The 21,736-nt window shown below is 35.7% G+C and overlaps 1 pseudogene; it reads left to right on the top strand.

Moving 5' to 3' along the window:
• The first annotated feature begins 1,156 nt into the window (after positions 1-1,156).
• On the top strand, positions 1,157-7,147 carry LOC125419729 (protein Ycf2-like; annotated as a pseudogene).
• The last annotated feature ends 14,589 nt before the right edge of the window (positions 7,148-21,736 follow it).

The following is a 21,736-nucleotide window of genomic DNA, read 5'->3' as shown; positions in this document are numbered from 1 at the left end:
GTTCTATTACTCTTTAGTTTTCTATTGAGGTCTATCCTGTAGAGGTACTCAAATTGGATCAGCGATTGATTTCTAGGTTTCCTCGTAAACCTAATTGGTTACTTCAATTATGTAAATCAATAGTTCAAACCGTACTCAAAGGTAGGGCATTTCCCATTTTTATAGGAACTTATGTACCAGAAACAATGGTATCTCCATTTACAGCCCCTCTGGGATATAAAATATATCTTTTCTCACAATCCCCATAGTGTATGAGACAAATGTATGCATTTCGATTAGGATCATACTCTAGAGCTACGATTCTACCATATATGTCTTTTCCATTCCGTCGAATATCGATTTTACGGTATAGATGCTTATGTCCTCCCCCTCTATGCCATGCGGTAATGATTCCTCTGGGATTATGACCTTTACCACAATGATGCTGCCCATAGATCAAATTATTTCATGGATTGGATTTCACTTGACTGTCTACGGCTCCTTTATGTGTGCTCGGGGTATAAGTTTTGTATAAATGTATTGCCATGCTATTATGTATTTTGATTTAAGTTCGTTTCTTTCTAACCGGTGGAATAGAATAATCTAGTTGAAGCGTAATGATCATACATCTATAATACGTTGTATGTCCCATAATAGGTCCATTCTTCTACCCTTTCCCAGGAGTCGATAACTATTCATAGCTATTACCTTGACACTAAAGAAGAGTTCGACCCAATGCGTTATTTTTGTCCTAGTTGATCGTGATTCGAAATTAGAAGTATATTCATTTTTCAACAATAATTGAATACTTTGGTCGGTAAATACTGCATATTTGATTCCATCCATAAATCTATATTCTTCCCTATGAGTTCTAGTCTCAATAAGAATGCTAGTTCTTACTGCTCATATGTTATGATACAAATATACCACACTAATTCGTTGTGTATGGATGATGAGATTCCATTGATACAGAGCCAATTCCAATAGACTTACTTTATTGGAGGTCCCATTGGCGTGCATCCAGTGGGAATTGAACCTACAAATTTACCAATTATGAGTTGGGCGCTTTAACCATTCAGCCATGGATGCTTAGCAGGGATACCTGTACATGGTGAATAACCAAATTCCAATTCAAATGAAATCTTTAGGATAAATCAATGCAATTTAGGAGGACTCAATGAAAGGACATCAATTCAAATGCTGGATTGTCGAATTAATAGAGATATTAAGAGACATGAAGAATTCTCACTATTTCTTAGATTCATGGACCTAATTCAATTTAGTGGGATCTTTCGTTCACATGTTTTTCCATCAAGAACATTTTATAAAACTCTTGGACTCTCAAATTTGGAGTATCCTACTTTCATGCAATTCACATTTACGGGGTTCAATAAGCAATTGATATTTTACGATCAAAGATGTAGTACTATTTGTAGTAGCGGTCCTTATACATCATATTAACAATCAAAAGATGGTCGAAAGAAAAAATCTCTATTTGACAGGGCTTCTTCCTATACCCATGAATTTCATTGGACCCAAAAATGATACATTGGAAGAATCTTTCGGGTTTTCCAATATCAATAAGTTGATTATTTCGCTCCTGTATCTTCCAAAAGATCTCTGAGAGTTGTTTCCTGGATCCAAAAGAGAGTACTTGGTTTCTCCCAATAACTAAAAAGTGTATCATGCCTGAATCTAATAGGGGTTCGTGGTGGTGGAGGAAATGGATCAGAAAAAAGAGGGATTGTAGTTGTAAGATATCTAATGAAATCATCGCTGGAATTGAGATCTCATTCAAAGAGAAAGATATCAAATATCTAGAGTTTCTTTTTGTATATTCTATGGATGATCCGATCCGCAAGGACCATGGTTGGGAATTGTTTAATCGTCTTTCTCCGAGGAAGATGCGAAACATAATCAACTTGAATTTGGGTCAGTTGTTTGAAATCTTAGTGATAGACTGGATTTGTTATCTCATGTTTGCTTTTCATGAAAAAATACCAATTGAAGTGAACGGTTTCTTCAAACAACAAGGAGCTAGGTGAACTATTCAATCAAATGATATTGAGCATGTTTCCCATCTCTTCTCGAGAAACAAGTGGGCTATTTCTTTGCAAAATTGTGCTCGATTTCATATGTGGCAATTCCGCCAAGATCTCTTCTTTAATTGTGGAAAGAATTTGCACGAATAAGGATCAGTTTTTTAGCAAGGTACGGAATGTATCGTCAAATATTCAATATGATTCTATAAGATCCAATTTTGTTCAAGTAACAAATTCTAGCCAATTGAAAGGATCTTCTAATCGATCTAGAGATCATTTCGATTCCATTAGTAATGAGGATTCAGAATATCACACATTGATCAATCAAAGATATATTCATCAACTAAAAGAAAGATCGATTCTTTGGGATTCTTCCTTTCTTCAAATGAAACGAATAGAGATAGAATCAGATCGATTCCCTAAATGCCTTTCTGGATACTCCTAAATGTCCCAGCTATTCATGGAACGTGAGAAGCAGATGACTAATCATCTACTTCCAAAAGAAATCAAAGAATTTCTTAGAAATCCTACAAGATCCATTTGTTCTTTTTTCTCTACCAGATGGTCCAAACATCATATGGATTCGAATCCTACTAAGAGGTCCATTAGAGATCAGAAATTGTTCAAGAAAGAACAAGATGTTTCTTTTGTACTTTCTAAGCGATTAGAAAATAAAGAAATAGTTAATATATTCAAGATAATTACGTATTTACAAAATACCGTCTCAATTCATCCTATTTCATCAGATGTGGGATGTGATATAGTTCCAAAGGATGAATTGGATAGTTCCAATAAGATTTCATTCTTGAACAAAAATCCATTTTTTGATTTATTTCATCTATTCCATAACGTGAACAGGGGGGATACACGTTACACCATGATTTTGAATTAGAAGTTCAAGAAATGGCATATCTATTCACTCTATCAATAATCGAGCTGGATCTGATGTATCATAAGGGATTTTCTTTTTCTATTGATTCGTACAAATTGGATAAAAAACAATTCTTGAATGAGGTATTCAACGCCAAGGATGAATCGAAAAGGAAATCTTTATTGGTCCTACCTCCTATTTTTTATGAAGAAAATGAATCTTTTTATCGAAAGATAAAAAAAAAAAAGGGTCTGGACCTCATGCGGGAATGATTTGGAAGATATAAAACCAAAAATAGTGGTATTTGCTAGCAACAACATAATGGAGGCAATCAATATACATTGATCCGAAATATTATTCAAATCCAATATAGAACCCATGGGTACATAAGAAATCTATTGAATCGATTATTTTTAATGAATAGATCCGATTGCAACTTTGAATATGGAATTCAAAGGTATCAAATAGGAAATGATACTCTGAATCATAGAACTATAATCAAATATAGGATCAACCAACATTTATCAAATTTGAAAAAGAGTCAGAAGAAATGGTTTGATCCTCTTATTTTTATTTCTCAGACTGAGAGATCCATGAATCGGGATCCTAATGCATATAGATACAAATGGTCCAATAGGAGCAAGAATTTACCGGAACATTTGGAACATTTCATTTCTGAGCAGAATAGCCATTTTCATTTTTATGTAGTGTTCGATCGATTACGTATTAATCAATATTTGATTGATTGGTCTAAGGTTATCAACAAAAAATATTTGTCTAAGTCACTTCCATTCTTTTTGTCCAAGTTTCTTCTCTTTTTGTCTAATTCACTTCATTTTTTCTTTATGAGTTTGCAGAATATCCCCATTCATAGGTCCGAGATCCACATCTATGAATTGAAAGGTCTGAATGATCAACTCTGCAATCAGTTGTTAGATTTAATATGTCTTCAAATCATTCATTTGAAAAAATGGAAACCCTTCTTATTGGATGATCATGATATGATGTGATTCTGCTTGAGCCCGCTCAACCGATAACCTGCTGGGGTGCTGATCCGACACGGATAAATACCGGGCCAATCACAAGAGCTCAAATTAAGAGATTTAAGGACAACCTGGGAGCATTTATACAGGGGGTAATCAATTCTCAATAGAGCTTGTCCATACTAGAAGGTACAAAGCCTATTCTAAGCATCCAAGTGGTGGAAGCCGATACAGACTCGGGTAGCGATTTTGGTGCAAATATGGACACTGAGCACATGAAATGGTTCCAAATCTATATGGATTCAATACATATGTCTTATAGGATATCAAATCAAGTCAATCCAGCTTCAAAGGCATTCAAAAAGGGGTTGTACGGATAGCTTCAAATTTGGCCTGTTTTTTACTATATTTTATGCTAGCTTTACTGTATTTTACTGAGTTGGCTTTTTCTTCCTCTTCCAAGAATGGGCAATGTGTGGGACTTCATATTCAGCTTATTTGGCATCCTAAAAAGCATATTGAAGCTGATTTGGAGTTCAAATTGGTCAAAGATTGGTCAAAGTCAACTTAGTCAAAAAGCTAGTATTTTAGTTTCCTAATTTGTTTTTACTTTTTGTTTTAGGAAACTTCCATTACTTTTTAGTTTTTATTTATTTATTTGCTGGAAAAATAAGTTTAGGAAAGTTATTAATTTATTATTTCCATTGTAAATTAATTAATTCCTAATTCAAAATAAAGGAATTAATTAATCAAATTTAGTTTAGGATACTTAGTTTAGGAAGTATTAGAATTCGGCCAAGTTTCTTAATTCCTATAGGTGACCGGTTTTACCTTTTGTTTTTAGGGTTTTATTTTGTTTCTTTTAGCCTATATAAGGGCTTGTTTTTGAGGAAGAACATAAATTTGATAACATCCAGAAAATTATTTGCGACATTGAATTGTATTTGTTCTTTTGAACACCTAAAACACCATTAGTGAATGAGTGTTTTAGTTTTAACTTATCAATAGGATTCCATCACCTATTGTGGCGTCTTCATTATATACCAAGGTTTCTAATCACAGGTTGGTTAGGGGTCAAGATGACCATTAGAACTTGAACATAATTAGATCCGGGCTAATATAATACGGGTTTAGGAGCAGGTCGTCCTAGGTTCGTATCATGATACTTCCCAAAAAGTAAAATTCTTGATCAATGGAGGAACAGTATCACCATTTTTGTTCAATAAGATACCAATGTGGATGATTGACTCATTCCATACTAGAAATAATCGCAGGAAATCTTTTGATAACATGGATTCCTGTTTCTCAATGATATCCCATGATCAAGACAATTGTCTAAATCCTGTGAAACCATTTCATAGAAATTCATTGATATTTTCCTTTTATAAAGCAAATTTACTTCGATTCTTAAATAATCCACATCACTTCTGCTTCTATTGTAACAAAGGATTCCCTTTTTATGTGGAAAAGGCATGTATCAATAATTATGATTTTATGTATGGACAATTCCTCAATATCTTGTACAAATCTTTCCATTTTCCAATTCGATCCGATCCATTTGTTCGTAGAGCTATTTACTCGATCGCAGACATTTATGGAACACTTCTAACAAAGGGACAAATAGTCAATTTTGAAAGAATTTATTGTCAACCTCTTTCAGATATGAATCTGTCTGATTCAGAAAGGAAGAACTTGCATCAATATCTCAATTTCAATTCAAACATGGGTTTCATTTACACTCCATGTTCTGAGAAATATTTACCATCCGAAAAGAGGAAAAAAGGGGGTCTTTGTCTAAAGAAATGCCTTGAGAAAAGGTGGATGTATAGAACCTTTCAATGAGATAGTGCTTTTTCAACTCTCTCAAAATGGAATATATTCCAAACATATATGCCATGGTTCCTTACTTCGACAGGATACAAATATCCAAATTTGATATTTTTAGATACTTTTTTAAACCTATTGTCGATACTAAGTAGCAGCCAAAAATTTGTATCCATTTTTCATGATATTATGCATGGATCATATATATCATGGTGAATTCTTCAGAAAAAACTGTGTCTTCTATAATTAAATTTGATAAGTGAGATTTCAAGTAAGTGTTTACATAATCTTCTTCTATCCGAAGAAATGATTCATCAAAATAATGAGTCAGCATTGATATCAACACATCTGAGATCGCCAAATGTTTAGGAGTTCCTCTATTCAATCCTTTTCCTTCTTCTTGTTGCTAGATATCTCATTCGGACACACCTTCTCTTTGTTTCTCGAGCCTATAGTGAGTTACAGACAGAGTTCGAAAGGGTCAAATCTTTGATTATTCCATCATACATGATTGAGTTGCGAAAACTTCTGGATAGGTATCCTACATCTGAACTGAATTCTTTCTGGTTAAAGAATCTATTTCTAGTTGCTCTGGAACAATTAAAAGATTGTCTAGAAGAAATATGGTGTTCTGCTTCTCGCGGCAACATGCAATGGGGTGGTGGTCCCGCTTATGGGGTCAAATCGATATGTTCTAAGAAGAAATATTTAAATATCAATCTCATCGATACCGTCGATTTCATAAGTATCATACCAAATCCCATCAATCGAATTAATTTTTTGAGAAATACGAGACATCTAAGTCATACAAGTAAAGAGATCTATTCATTGATAAGAAAAAGAAAAAACATGAACGGTGATTGGATTGATGATAAAATAGAATCCTAGGTCTCAAATAGTGATTCGATTGATGATAAAGAAAGAGAATTCTTAGTTCAGTTCTCCATGTTAACAACAGAAAAAAGGATTGATCAAATTCTATTGAGTTTGGCTCATAGTGATCACTTATCAAATAATTACTCTGGTTATCAAATGATAGAACAACCGGGAGCAATTTACTTACAATACTTAGTTGACATTCGTAAAAGTATCTAATGAGTTATGAGTTCAATAAATCCTGTTTAGCAGAAAGACAGATATTCCTTACTCATTATCAGACAATCACTTATTCATAAACCTCCTGTGGGGCTAATAGTTTTATTTCCCATCTCATGGAAAACCTTTTTTTGCTTTGCTCACCCCTATCTCTCTCTAGGGGTATTTTAGTGATAGGTTCTATAGGAATTGGATGATCCTATTTGGTCAAATACCTAGCAAAAAACTCCTATGTTCCTTTCATTACAGTATTACTAAACAAGTTCTTGGATAAAAAAGGTTTCATTTTCTCACTATCAGTTGATAAGGTCGAAGCTATTCTATCTAATCTTTTTATTGATAGTTATCCTTAGTAAACAAACCAAAACATCAAACAGTTGTTCCGTAATAAAATCGGTTGTTCCAGATACTTTCTTCTCAGTTCCTTCTTCTCCTTCTTCCATAATGTGAGCTCGAGAAGGAAGGGATAAGAGGGCCCTATGGAGAATGTGGTAAAAAATCCTTAATAGAGTCCAACCACAATGATCGAATTGATTATCTTCATGCATAAGGATACTAGATTACCTAGTATAAAAGATTTAAAAATCATCACAAACCTCCTTTTTTTTCTTTTCTATTGCAATTTCTGGATTATTATATGATGATTTTTAAACTTTCCATATATATATATAAATAGAAAGAGATGGACTAGAAATGACATCTCTTATCTCAATGGCACCAAAGGATATTAAATGAATAGAATTGGGATATGGATGGAATATAATGCAATATAGCCACTTTTGGGCTCCCTATAAAATGAGGCATGGAATAGAGCCACTACGAAGAAGTTCCGGGAGCTACAAAGGAAACTTCAAGCTCATATTGGTCATGGGTTGAGAATGGGAATTGAACTTTATAAGATCTAATATCCTGTTATTCCTCAGTAGCTCAGTGGTAGAGTGGGTGGCAAAGATGCAGTCATCGATTTGCCCAGGAGACCACAATTACTGTGAGCAAACATATTAATGATGAGGAACGCATTTTTGCTATGCTACTAATACTTGTACTTTCTCTGCTATTCTACCCCAGACTGGCTGAGGAAGAATTATGGGGCTTAAAACAAAAAATATGTCGATTCAGGCTTCGGGTCAGGCATACTATATTTAATTTATCCACCATTAACAATAAATAAAAAGAAAGAAAAAAGAAAGAGTAATACCATTCCATTTCAACAAAAGACCCATGCCAAATTCCAAAGCTTGGGGTTAGCAATCCCAGTCATGATTTTCCTACCCCCAAATGGAAAGGTCCTTCCCTCTTTAGCCTATTGTGGGCAAGGAGGTATTCAAACCCCGGCATCATGGTTCGTAGCCGTGTGCTCTAATCCTCTAAGCTACAAGCCCCACCACGTCTCCACTGGATTTGTTCTCAGGAGTGCCCTAAAAAAAAAGGAACCTTTCCTTTCCCAAGTTGTTTCAGGTTAAGAACATGTGAAAACGCCTCTCTCTATATAAGAATGGTGCATTCCAAGGTGTGAAGTGGGAGAAAGGGGATTTCATATAGTAGGGGTTTTGAATAAGATGACCTTTTCATTTTTCATATATTTTTTTCATATTGAAAAAACAAAGTAATAAGAATGAGAGTCTTAAGCTTTTTATCATCCTAGCGCCGACCTATTTTTCCGCAGGACCTCCCCTATAGTAGCGCCACAGCAGTAGAGTTTAACCACCAAGTTCGGGATGGATTTGTGTGGTTCCTCTACGCCTATGACACCAGAATATCAAACCATGAATGAAGAAAGGTATGAGAGGAAAGCATATTGGCTGGTGATTATGAGGCCCTAATTCTTGATTGGAGGGGACACCAAAGGCCTTTGCCCTTCCATCCCTTAGATGGATAGAGAGGGAAGGCAAAGCTTTTGGTTTTTTCATGTTGTCAAAGAGTTGAACAATGGTTTTTCCGTGTTGTCAAAGCATTGAACAATGAAAATAGATGGTGATTGCCTTATCGAATTGATCGGGTCATGTAGGAACAAGGTTGAAGTCTACCGGTTTGTTAGGATGCCGCAGCTGCATACATCACTGCACTTCCACTTAACACCTATCGTAATGATAAACAGCTCAGCTCGCTGTGATCTTCTCTTGAATTCTCAAAACTTATGTCGTTCCACCCCCACAGGGGAAGAATACCCATTTCTATCTTGGTTGTGCTACTGAAAGCTTTAGGGAAGTCAGAATAGGAAAGTGCTTATCTTACGGTGGGCTTACTACTTAGATGCTTTCTGCAGTTATTAACTCCGCACTTGGCTACTCAGTGTTTACTGTAAGGCTGACTTTCATCGTTGCTTGACAGGAGGGTCTTGCAGTCAAGCTCCCTTCTGCCTTTGCACTCAACGACCAATCTCCATGTGGCCTGAGGAAACCTCTCCATGCCTTCGTTAGCTTTTGGGAGGCCTACGCCCCATAGAAACTGTCTACCTGAGACTGTCCGTTGGTCCGTAGGTCCTGACACAAGGTTAGAATTCTAGCTCTTCTAGAGCAGTATCTCACTAATGGCTCGGGCCCCCTTGGAAGGAGGCCTTATTCACTCTCCACCAAAGCTGCGCAGGAAAGGCCCAAAGCCAATCCCAGGGAATAGTGAAGCTTCATCGGGTCTTTCTGTCCAGGTATAGGTAGTTCGCATCTTCACAGACATGTCTATTTCACCAAGCCTCTCTCCAAGACAGTGCCTAGATCGTTATGCCTTTCATGCTGGTCGAAACTTATCCAACAAGGAATTTCACTACCTTAGGACCGTTATAGTTACGGCTGCTGCTCATCAGGGCTTCGGTAGTCGGCTCTCCTGTCATCAGATCACCAACTTCCTTGACCTGCCAGCATTGGGCAAGCATCAACCTGCATACATGGTCTTACGACTTTGCGGAGACCTGTGTTTTTGGTAAACAATCACCTTGGCCTGGTCACTGCGAGCCCCTTTGTGAGGAGGCACCCTTTCTCCCAAAGTTATGGGGCTATTTTGCTAAGTTCCTTAGAGAGAGTTGTCTCGGGCCCCAAGGTATTCTCTACCTACCCACCTGTGTCAGTTTTGGGTATAGGTACCCTTTTGTTGAAGGTCGTTCGAGCTATTCCTGGAAGTATGGCAAGAGTTACTTCAGCGTCGTAGCGCCTGGTACTCAAACATTGGCTCGGGACATTTTCTTTACCCCTTCTTACCCTAAAAAAGCCAGGGTACCTTGTGTCCTTGAATCGGTAACCATCTTTTGGCTAACCTAGCCTCCTCCATCCTTCGAGACCAACAAGGGGCAGTACAGGAATAGTCACTTATTGTCCATCGACTATGCCTTTGGGGCCTGATCTTAGGCCCTAACTCACCCTCCATGAATGATCCTTGCAGAGGAACTCTTAGGTTTTCGAGGCATTAGATTCTCACCAATGTTTGCGTTACTCAAGCCAACATTCTCGCTTCTACTTTGTCTACCATTGCTCGCGTGGGTGCTTCCCTCTGGACGGAACGCTTCCCTCTGGACGGAACGCTCCCCTACTGATGCATTTTGACATCCCACAGCTCGGCAGATCACTTAGCCTCGTTCATCTTTGATGCAAGAGCACTCGATTAGTGAGCTATTAGGCACTTTTTCAAGGGTGGCTGCTTTTAGGCAAACGTCATAGCTGTCTCTGCACCCCTACCTCCTTTATCACTCAGAGGTCATTTAAGGGCCTTAGCTGGTGATTCGGGCTATTTCCCTCTCAACGATGAAGCTTATCCCCCATCGTCCCACTGGCCGACCTTGACCCCTGTTATTTTGAGGTCATATCTAGTGTTCAGAGTTTGCCTCGATTTGGTACTGCTCTCGTGGCCCGCACCGAAACAGTATTTTACCCCTAGATGTCCTGTCATCTGCTGCGCCTCAAAGCAATTTACGGAGAACTAGCTAGCTCTGGGTTCGAGTGGCATTTCACCCTTAACCACAACTCATCCGCTGATTCTTCAACATCAGTTGGTTCGAACCTCCACTTAGTTTCGCCCAAGCTTCATCCTGGTCATGAATAGATCACCCAGGTTCGGGTCTATAAGCAGTGACAATTGCCTAATGAGGACTCGCTTTTCGCTACGACTCTGGTGGGTTCCCTTAACCAAGCCACTGCCTATAAGTCGCTGGCTCATTCTTCAACAGGCATGTGGTCAGAGCCCCGGTCTCCTCCCACTGCTTGGGAGCTTACGATTTCATGTTCTATTTCACTCCCCGATCGGGGTTCTTTTCACCCTTCCCTTCCCTCACGATACTACTTCACTATCGGTCACCCAGGAGTATTTAACCTTGCAAGGTGGTTCTTGCTGATTCACACGGGATTCCACGTGTCCCATGTTTTCTATTATATAATTAATAATTATAAATTATTTAAATTATTTTAAAATAAAATATAAAAAATTATAAAATATAATTTTTTTTTTGTAATAATTATTTTCTATAATAATATAGAAATATTAATATATTACATTTCTTTATTAAATATTATATGAATATTAAATACATAATAAATATATACACATATTAACATACATTAAATATATAATATATATTAAATGTATGGAAATAATATATAAATGGAAATACTATATAAACTAGATTATACTTATATTACAAGTACTAAGTGTATAAAAGCGTCTCATATTCAAATTATTCAAAAGATCTTTCTTGACATGGAAATCTAAAAATATATGGAAATAAACTACATCCAATAGGATTTGAACGTATACCAAAGGTTTAGAAGACCTCTGTCCTATCCATTAGACAATGGACGCTTTGCATTCCAATTTTTTTATATTTATTTTCTTTTCACATTTATTATTCAGACGAAACGAATATGTAAAAGAATTCCAGGAATTGCGTATTCAACTATGCATTACATTAATTATATTCATTTTTTAATTATATTCATTTTGTTTATATTTCTATAAAACATATTTATTAGAAATTTGATATTTTAATAAATATCAAAATATATAAATATATATTAGATATAAATATCTATTAGATATATGGATTTATAGGTTTTGACTATAAAAAAGAAATATTGAATAGAGATAAGAGAAAGTTTGCTTGGAAGGGTAAGGGTTATAGTCGACGTTGATTCATCATTGTTAACGTCTCTAATTCAAAAACGAACGTGAAACTTTGGTTTCATTCGGCTCCTTTATGGAGGATAAGTAAATTTCCAGATATCAATGAAATTAAAAAAAATTCGACCCATAACATCTTTGTTAGCTTTTCGGTCTGAATGCATTCAAAGTGCCCCGCTTTCTAGACGATCCTTGTAGAAAAGAGGGGATTATAACAATCATTTTTGGTACTTAGTTCTCTATTTCTATTTGAAAGAATCCTTAGGAAAAGGATTTTGTTTCCACCGAGCTAAAACAATTTTTCAATGTCTCTAGTAAACCAAAATCATTGTTTAATTGGCTATTTTGTTGCAATTTTCCCTGCAAAAAAAAAAAAAAAAAAAAAGAAAAATTGAAGATTTAGTTATGATTACGATTAGAAATACACTTTCTATCTTTATCCATGGATCCTTTACTCATGCTCATTCAATTGGAAATGTTTATTGATCCAATTAAAAAAAAAATATCATGTTTCGTAATTTCATAATCCAATTTTTCAATTTCTAATTGACTCTTAGATACAAATCATGAGAATGTATTTTCTTCCTCAAATTTTTCAATGAAAGGTAAAGGATTTAATCTTTTTAAGAAATAAAGTTTTTGCTCGGAATGGAATATTAATCAAACTAAGAGACCCCTTAACTATTTGGGGGTTTATAGAATGAATCGCACTTTTACCACTAAACTATACCACTCCAATCCGATTATTGTATACAAATTGACTTTTTGTCGTACAAGAAACTCGAGCTTAATCGAAAGATAGGATCAGAAACTCGATTATTGTATATACATATTTTTATTTATTTTTTATTTAAGTAAAATATCAATAAACAAAAAATAAATAAATAAATAAAGAAGATAGGAAATCTCGGTTTGATTCTATATCAAAATAGGTCTTTTTATGACATGTTGTTTCAATAACAAGCCTTTTTGTTTTGGTTTCATATTAATTGTTTTCAAATCAAATAAATCATTTTATGTTATTACGATTAAATAAAACAAAAGAGGCCTGACCCGGCTAGGTACTAACTAGGCCAAGCCGTGGAAATAAATGGCCCTTTCGGATGAACTCAGAGAGGTTTTTTTTATTCATTGTTAAAAATAAATATTATTTCTTTCTCATTATTTCTATTTTTTCTTTTTTTCTATTTCTTTTATCTATTTATATATTATTTTATCTATTTATATATTATATAAAATACAGAATATATCTATTAAACATATATTAATTATATAAATCTATTCAAAAAATCTAAAAACCTATGTTAAACATATTAACAAATATAGATTACATTTTTAGATTTGATTTATATTGGGTTTTTTACATTTATTTTATTTATATTGGATTTATATATTGGACTATTGTAGATTATGTAGATTGGATTGTTGATCTCTTTCAAGTCTTTTCTTTCTACATATATGTTATATCTTTATACATATATGCTTATATAATTATATATAACATATATGTATACATTTTATATACATTTTATATAATATAATTATATAATATAAATGCTTTTATTTTATCTAAATGGTCTAAATGGAATTTGACTCTATATCATTATCATTCCTTATCTATTATGGAAAGAATTACACCTTTTAAAGTTAGCAACAAATATCTTCCTAATTTTTAATTTTCCATAAAGTAAAGCTCTCAACAAGGCAGATAAAGTTTTATACAACAAAAGCATCTTTATAATTCATGACCAGCAATGGTTTCTTACTCAAGATGGCTTTATTAACATCCCCAAAACTCAAATAAAATTTTTTATTTTTCCTTTCTTTTCTTTCTTTTCCTTTCACACTCACGGTGTCATTGAATTTTGCATCACTCTCGACGTTTTCTCCAAGTTTCTCAATCTTGGGTTTGTTAAAATTTTTCCACTCAACCTGGGTATTAGAGGACTTACCTTGGACAACAAGCTCACCTTTCCCCTTTTGAATGGATGGTGGAGCTGTTGGTGCCATACTTGCCTTCTTTATGAGCCTCTCGGCATCCCTCTTTTGTTGCATTTGTAGTTAGTCTCTAAAAACCCCCTTCGGGGTCGATGGCTCCAGCCTGACTTTCTTACCTTTAAATCTAAAAACAATACAATTCATTCAACCATAATGAGTAGCATCTTGATCAAATTTCCATGGTCTACCTAATAATATATGTCCAGCATGCATAGGCACAACATTACACAAAACAACATCCACATATTTATCTATGCTAAATTTTACTTTGGCTTGTTTATTCACTTTCATCTCACCACTATCATTAAGCCATTGTAATCTATAAAGTTCTGGATGTTTAGTAGGTTTTAAGCCTAATTTATCAACCACAATGTTACTAATCACATTTGTACAACTTCCACGAACAATAATCATACTACAAATCTTACCTTGGATTTCACATCGGGTGGGGAAGATGTTTTCTCTTTGAACTTGATCCTCACCTTTGTAGATAGCAAGCACTCTCCTAGAAACTAAATTTAACTCATCATTAGATGCATGCAAGGTTTCGACTTCATCCTGAAAGTCCTCTTCCTCTTGCTCAGCTTCATCACCACTTTCCTCACTTTCCGATTCTAGCTCACCATTTCCCTTTAACATCATGATTCTTCTATTCGAGCATTGGCTAGCAATGTGTCCCAGTCCCTGGCACTTAAAACAAATAAATTTTATAGTTCTTGAAGGTTTAGGATCAGATTTTACCTCATTTTTGGGTGCTTGTACAGATTCGGATTTAGGCTCCCTTTTTGGCCGATTGGTGCTTTCTTCTCCCACCTTCGGCTTTGGCTTGTTTTCATAGGTGGGATTGTTTATCCAGACACTTGGAATTGATCTTCCGCTGTTGGAAACACCTCCAAACTATGAGCCTATACCCCTCCTCTTGAATTGATGCTCTAATTTAATAGCCACATGCAACATCTCTTCCAATTCCACATATGTTACAATTCTAGTTGATTGGCTATTTTACGATTCAAACCATGAAGAAACCTTGTCATGGTTGCTTCTCTATTTGTATTCATATTTAACCTCATCATAAGCATCTCCATATCCTTGTAGTAATCCTCAAGGACCTATTTCCTTGAGTTAAAGATTGAAGCCTTTGATGCAGCAACCTATGATAGTGTGATGGTACGAACCGCTTCCTCATGGCTCCTTTCATTTGTCGCCATGTAGTGATCAAGTCATCACCAAGTCTCCTTTGGGTGTTTTGCTCATTGGTCCACCATTAGAGTGAATAATGACCAAATTCCATTGGTGCCAATTTCACCTTCTTAGACTCCGAATAGTTGTGGCAATCGAAAATCATCTCCATACGCTCCTCCCATTCCAAGTAAGCCTCCGGGTCACTTTTCCCCATGAAAGGTGGTATGTTTACCTTGATGTTGCCAAGATCATCATCTACCTCCTCTCTCCTATGCCTACCATGGCCTAAACTCTCTTGGACAACAAGTGGTTCATCCATTCCTTCCTCGAAATCATCTCCAAAATTTTCCTCTTCAAACTCCTCTATAGGTCATCCACGGCCTCCTCAACCTCGACCTCGACCTCTATGGAACTCAAGTCTAAAATTTGGTGATGTGATTCCGCCCGAGCCCGCTCCACTGATAACTCGCTGTGGTGCTGACTCGACACGGATGAAGACTAAGCTAGTCACAAGAGCTCAAATTAAGAGATTTAAGGACAACCTGGGAGTATTTATACAGGGGGTAATCAATCTCAACAGAGCTTGTCCATACTTGAAGATACAAAGCCTATTCTAAGCATCCAAGTGGTGGAAGCCGATATGGACCCGGGTGACGGTTTTGGTACATTTTTGGAGTCCGGGAAGCATGCCTAAGAGGTCATGGAATCAAGTTAAAGCAGCCTCAAATGCAATCAAAAAGGGCTTGTACGGACAGCATCAACAATATGGCCGAATTTGCTGTATTGCTTGCTGGCTTTACTGTATTTTACTGTATTAGCCTTTTCTTATTTTTCCAAGCATGGGCAACATGTGGGACTTCATATTCAGCCTATTTGGCATCCTAAAAAGCATCTAGAAGCTGGTTTGAAGCTCAAAGAGGTCAAAGATTGATCAAATTCAACTTGATAAAAAAAGCTAGCATTTTTAGTTTCCTAATTTGTTTTTACTTTTTGTTTTAGGAAACTACCATTACTTTTTGGCTTTTATTTATTTATTTTCTGGACAAATAACTTTAGGAAGGTTTTTATTTTATTCTTTCCATTGTAAATTAATTAATTCCTAATTTAATATAAAGAAATTAATTAATCAAACTTAGATTAGGAAAGGAAGTATAGTTTCGGCCAACTTGGTTACTTTATATGTGGTGGCCGGTTTTTCTTTATTTTTATGGTTTTATTTTGTGGCTTTGTAGCCTATTTAAAGGCTTATTTTCCAATATGAATACAACTTTGATTTGATTAAGAAAATACTTGTGAGATTAATTATCTCTTTGTTCTTTGAGAACACCTAAAACACCATTAGAGAATTGGTTGTTTTAGCTTGACTTAGCAATAGGTTTTCCATCCCCTATTGTGGCGTCTTCATTATACCAAGGTTTCTAACCACAGGTTGGTTAGGGGTTGAGGTCCATTCCATTAGAACTTGAACTTAATTAAGGATCCGGGCTAATATAATATGGGTTTAGGAGCAGGTCGTCCTAGGTTCGTATCATTTGGTCCTCCATGAGATGTTTCTATTCTGTCCATCCTTTGATTTATGTGGTGGAATTGAGCATTTATCCACTGCAATTGTTCCAAGACAGCCCTTATGTCCATTTGCTCGCCATTCCCCGTAGCGCGGGAATCACCATGGAATCCTACGGATTCTTCTTCATTGATTCTTAGTGGTGGATCTCCTCTCCTCAACCTTGAATCTGCCATGTTAGTATAAATAATGCAATAAAATAAATTCTCACTAAATATCACTCCCTCGGGTGTTTCACTCAATCAAGGTCTCGACACTCGTGTTTTCACACTAGTTTCGGCTTTTACTCTCTTTTAAGCTCACACACTCTTGCCTCTTTCCACTCAATGGATTATCTCAATGTTCTAATTAAAACACCCATAAAATTGCATTTGGATGCAAGTATGTTTTAATTAAACTTATCAACAAAACAGTAGCAAAAAGCAAGTAATACCGAATGAATTTAAAATACCTAAATTTCGGCTTTTCTAGGCAAAATAAGGCAAATTACAAGAAATTTTTATTTTTTTATTTTTGGAATCAATAAGAACTGTACTAGATGGTAATAAATTAAAGAACGAAGAATAAAAATTTGGGAAAAGAATTCCAAACACGAACAAGAACCAATTCGAACAAAAATAAGGACTAATGTTGGTTGTTGTTCTTGTAATTAAAGTTTTTGTATAAAATCCTTTAACTAATTTTAATCCAAATAATTTAAGTATCCAAAATTCAAATATCCAGCAACAAAAATAATTCTCCAACAACTCCAAATATTGAATAAATAATGTTTCGTAGTTTGTTGGTTGTCTTTCATCATTGTTCTTTTATTTTGGTTATTGTTGATTTTTCTTTGCTATTTTAGTCTTAAATATTTGCATTCATCTATTAAAAAAAATAAAAAAAATAAAAGAGTTTGCGGCAGCATTTGTTTTTATAAAAAAAAAAAAAAAAACTGCACATTTGTGTTTATTTGGAGGTCACGGGTTTTGATGAATTTTTGGATTTGGAATTGCAAATTTGTTGTTTATTCTTGCTACTGCAGTTGTGTTTGATATTCAGTGAGTGAAAAAGAGAAAAAAAAAAAAAAAGAAGAAGGCTGAATATAAAAAATATATATATATATCGGTTTGTTGACAATTGGTGTTTGAAGTTTGTTGCTGGAAATTTCTTGTAAGTACTGCTTCATTGATTATTTATTCCATATTTGGAGTTTCTGGAGAGTTATTTTTGCTGCTGGATAATTGAGTTTGAGTGCTAAATTATTTTGATTAAAATTAGTTAAAGGATTTGATACAGAAACTTGAATTACAAAGAACAGCAACCAACAACTTTTCTATATTTTCGTTCTCTTTGATTCTTGTTCGTATTTGAATTTATTTTTCTATAATTTTATTATTGAACTCATAATCTATTACCATCTGGTCTAGTTCTTCAAAATTCCAAAGTTTTTTGCTTTATTTTACCTAGAAAAATAGAAAGTAGGTATTCTCATTCCGTTCGGTATTTGTTTATTTTTGCTTGATAAGTTTAATTAAAACATACTTGTGATCTAATTGCTGTGTTGAGAGTGTTTTAATTAGAACTTTGAGATAATTTTTTGAGTGCAAAAAGGCAAGAGAATGTGAGCTTAAAAGAGGGTAAAATCCGAAACTAGTGTGCAAACACGAGTGTCGAGACCTTGTTTGAGTGAAACACGTGAGGGAGTGAATATTGTGAGGATTTATTTTATTATTTTACTAACATGGCAGATTCTAGAATAAGAAGAGGAGACACACCACTGAGAATTAATGAAGAAGAGTCCGTAGGATTTCATGGTGATCCACGAGCTACCAGGAGTGGTGAGCAAACGGATTTGAAAGTTGTTTTGGAACAATTACAGTGGGTGAGTGCTCAAGTTGAGCACATGAATCAAAGGATGGGATGGCTAGAAGTTTCCCAAGGAATGCCAAACACAAGAAATAGGCAAGAATTCCATGAAGGTGGAGGTCGAGGACGAGGAGGCCGTGAGAGACTGAGAGAGGAATTTGAGGAGGAGAATTTCGGTGGAGATTTTGAGGAAGGCATGGATGAAACCTTTGCTGTCCAAGAGAAAGCTGGCCGAGCAAGGTATAGGAGGGAAGAAACAGATGATAATCTTAGCAATGTCAAGATCAACATCCCACCATTCATGGGAAAAAGTGTTCCTGAGCCATATTTGGTGTGGGAAGAAAAGATGGAGATGATATTCGACTGCCATAATTATTTGGAGGGTCAGAAGGTGAAGTTGGTAGCAATGGAGAAGAGTTGGTGATGACTTGATCACAACATGGTGACAAATGAAAGGAGCCATGAGAAAGCGGTTTGTGCCATCACATTACCATAGGTTGCTGCATCAAAGGCTTCAATCTTTGTCTCAAGGAAGTAGGTTCATGGAGGATTATTACAAAGAGATGGAGATGATCATGATGAGGTTGAATATGAATGAGGATAGGGAGGCAACAATGGCAAGATTTCTTGATGGTTTGAATCGTGACATTGCCAACCAGCTTGAATTGCAACAATACTTGGAGTTGGAGGAGATGTTGCATGTTGCCATTAAACTTGAGCACCAATTTAAGAGGAGGGGTGTAGGGTCACGGCTTGGAGGTGTTTCCAGCAGTGGGAGATTCAATTCAAGTGGCTGGAGAAACAATTCAGCTAATGAAATCAAACCAAAACCGAAAGCTGGAGAAGAAAGTACCAACCAGTCAAAAAGGGAGGCCAAGATCGAATCTATCCAAGCACTTAGAGGTGAGATAAAATCTGATCCTAAACCTAAAAAATCTAGAGAAATAATTTGTTTTAAGTGCCAAGGAAGAGGACACATGGCCAGCCAATGCCCAAATAGAAGAATCATGGTATTAAAGGGTGATGGTGAGCTGGAATCTGCAAGTGAAGAGGTGAAGCTGAAACCGAGCAAGAGGAGGATTGCAATGATGATGAAGCCGAACCAATAGACACATCTAATGCCGAGTTGAGCTTGGTTCCAAGGAGAATACTTGCTGTCTACAAAGATGAAGAGCAGATACAAAGAGAAAACATCTTCCACACTCGCTGCGAAACACAAGGTAAGATTTGTAGCATGATTATAGATAGTGGGAGTTGTACCAACATGATAAGTAATCTTATAGTTGATAAATTAGGCTTGAAAACAATTAAAGATCCAGAACCCTATAGGTTACAATGGTTAAATGATAGTGGTGAGATGAGGGTAAATAAGCAAGCCAAAGTTAAATTTAATATAGGTAGGTATGAGGATGTTGTCTTGTGTGACATTGTACCAATGCATGCCGGACATATTTTACTAGGTAGACCATGGCAATTTGACAAATATGCTACTCAATTCGGTCGAGAAAATAGTGTTGTTTTCAGGTTTAAAGGGAAGAAAATCAAGCTGGAGCCATTGACTCCCAAGGAGGTCTACAAAGATCAACTACAAATGCAACAAAGGAGGGAGGCCGAAAAACTCAAGGAGAAAACAAGTATCGCACCAACGGCTTCACCATCCTTTCAAGAAGGTGAGATTGAGGTTGCTGATCAAGATAAGCTTTCTAGAACCCAAATCGAGTGGAAAAACCAAGAGAAAGCCAAGAGGGGGGTGAGAAAAGAGAGCAAACCCGAGAGCACCAAAAATCTGGAAATTTCCATCTATGAGAGCCAAACCGCGGGAAGAAAAAGAAAAGAAATAAAAGAGAGGAAAAACCATAATTTTTATTTGAGTTTTGGGGATATTAATAAGGCTATTGAATGTACGAAACCCTTGCTGATCATGATATATAAAGAAAATTATTTTTTGCTGATCATAATATATAAAGAAAATTATTTTAATGATCAAACTAACCTTGAAGAACTTGAATTGCCAAGTTCAATGATTTCTCTTTTGAAGGAATTTGGAGATGTTTTTCCGAATGAGATTCCAAGTGGACTACCATCTATTCAAGGGATAGAACATCAAATTGACTTTGTCCCAGGGGCTGCCATGCCAAATAGACCAGCATATAGAAGCAATCCCAAGGAAACAAAGGAGCTGCAAAAACAGGTAAGTGATTTGCTTGATAAAGGATATATCCGTGAGAGTTTAAGTCCATGTGCTATTCCTGTTTTGTTGGCACCTAAAAAGGATGGTTCTTGGAGAATGTGTGTTCATTGTAGGGCTATAAATAACATCACCATTAAATATAGACATCCCATTCCTAGGTTAGATGATATGCTTGATGAGTTGCATGGTGCTTGCAAGTTTACTAAAATTGATCTTAGGAGTGGTTATCATCAAATTAGAATGAAAGAAGGTGATGAATGGAAAACCGCATTTAAAACTAAATATGGGCTATATGAATGGTTAGTTATGCCTTTTGGATTATCTAATGCACCTAGTACTTTCATGAGGCTTATGAATCATGTAATGCATCCATTTATTGGTAAATTTATGGTTGTTTATTTTGATGATATTTTGGTGTATAGCCGAAACTTGGATGAGCATGTGGATCAACTTAGGCAAGTTTTGCAAGTTCTTAGAAAGGAAAGAATTTTTGCAAACATGAACAAGTGTGATTTTTGCAAAGATGAGCTTGTTTTTCTAGAATTTGTAGTAAATGCTGCAGGAATCAAAGTGGATCAAGCTAAAGTGCAAGCAATCAAAGAGTGGCCGGTTCCTACAAAAATCACCCAAGTGAGGAGTTTCCATGGCTTGGCAAGTTTTTATAGAAGATTTTTCAAGACTTTTAGCACCATGTCTGAACCTTTGAATGAAATTGTCAAGAAGAATGTTGGCTTTAAATGGGGGAAAGTACAAGAAAAATCTTTTAATTTGTTGAAAGAAAAATTGTGTAATGCACCTTTATTAGTTTTGCCAAATTTTTCTAAGACTTTTGAAATTGGTGTGATGCTTCGGGTGTAGGTATTGGAGCTGTCTTAATACAAGGAGGAAGACCCATAGCCTACTTTAGCGAAAAATTAAATGGAGCTGCACTAAACTACCCGACATACGACAAGGAGATGTATGCTTTGGTGAGGGCTTTGGAGACGTGGCAACATTATCTCATGCCAAAGGAGTTTGTGATTCATACGGATCATGAGTCTTTGAAGTATATTAAGGGTC

This window comes from Ziziphus jujuba, chromosome 11 (genome assembly GCF_031755915.1).
Source record: "Ziziphus jujuba cultivar Dongzao chromosome 11, ASM3175591v1".
Lineage (NCBI taxonomy): Eukaryota > Viridiplantae > Streptophyta > Magnoliopsida > Rosales > Rhamnaceae > Ziziphus > Ziziphus jujuba.
This window is presented reverse-complemented; position numbering and strand designations above follow the sequence as displayed.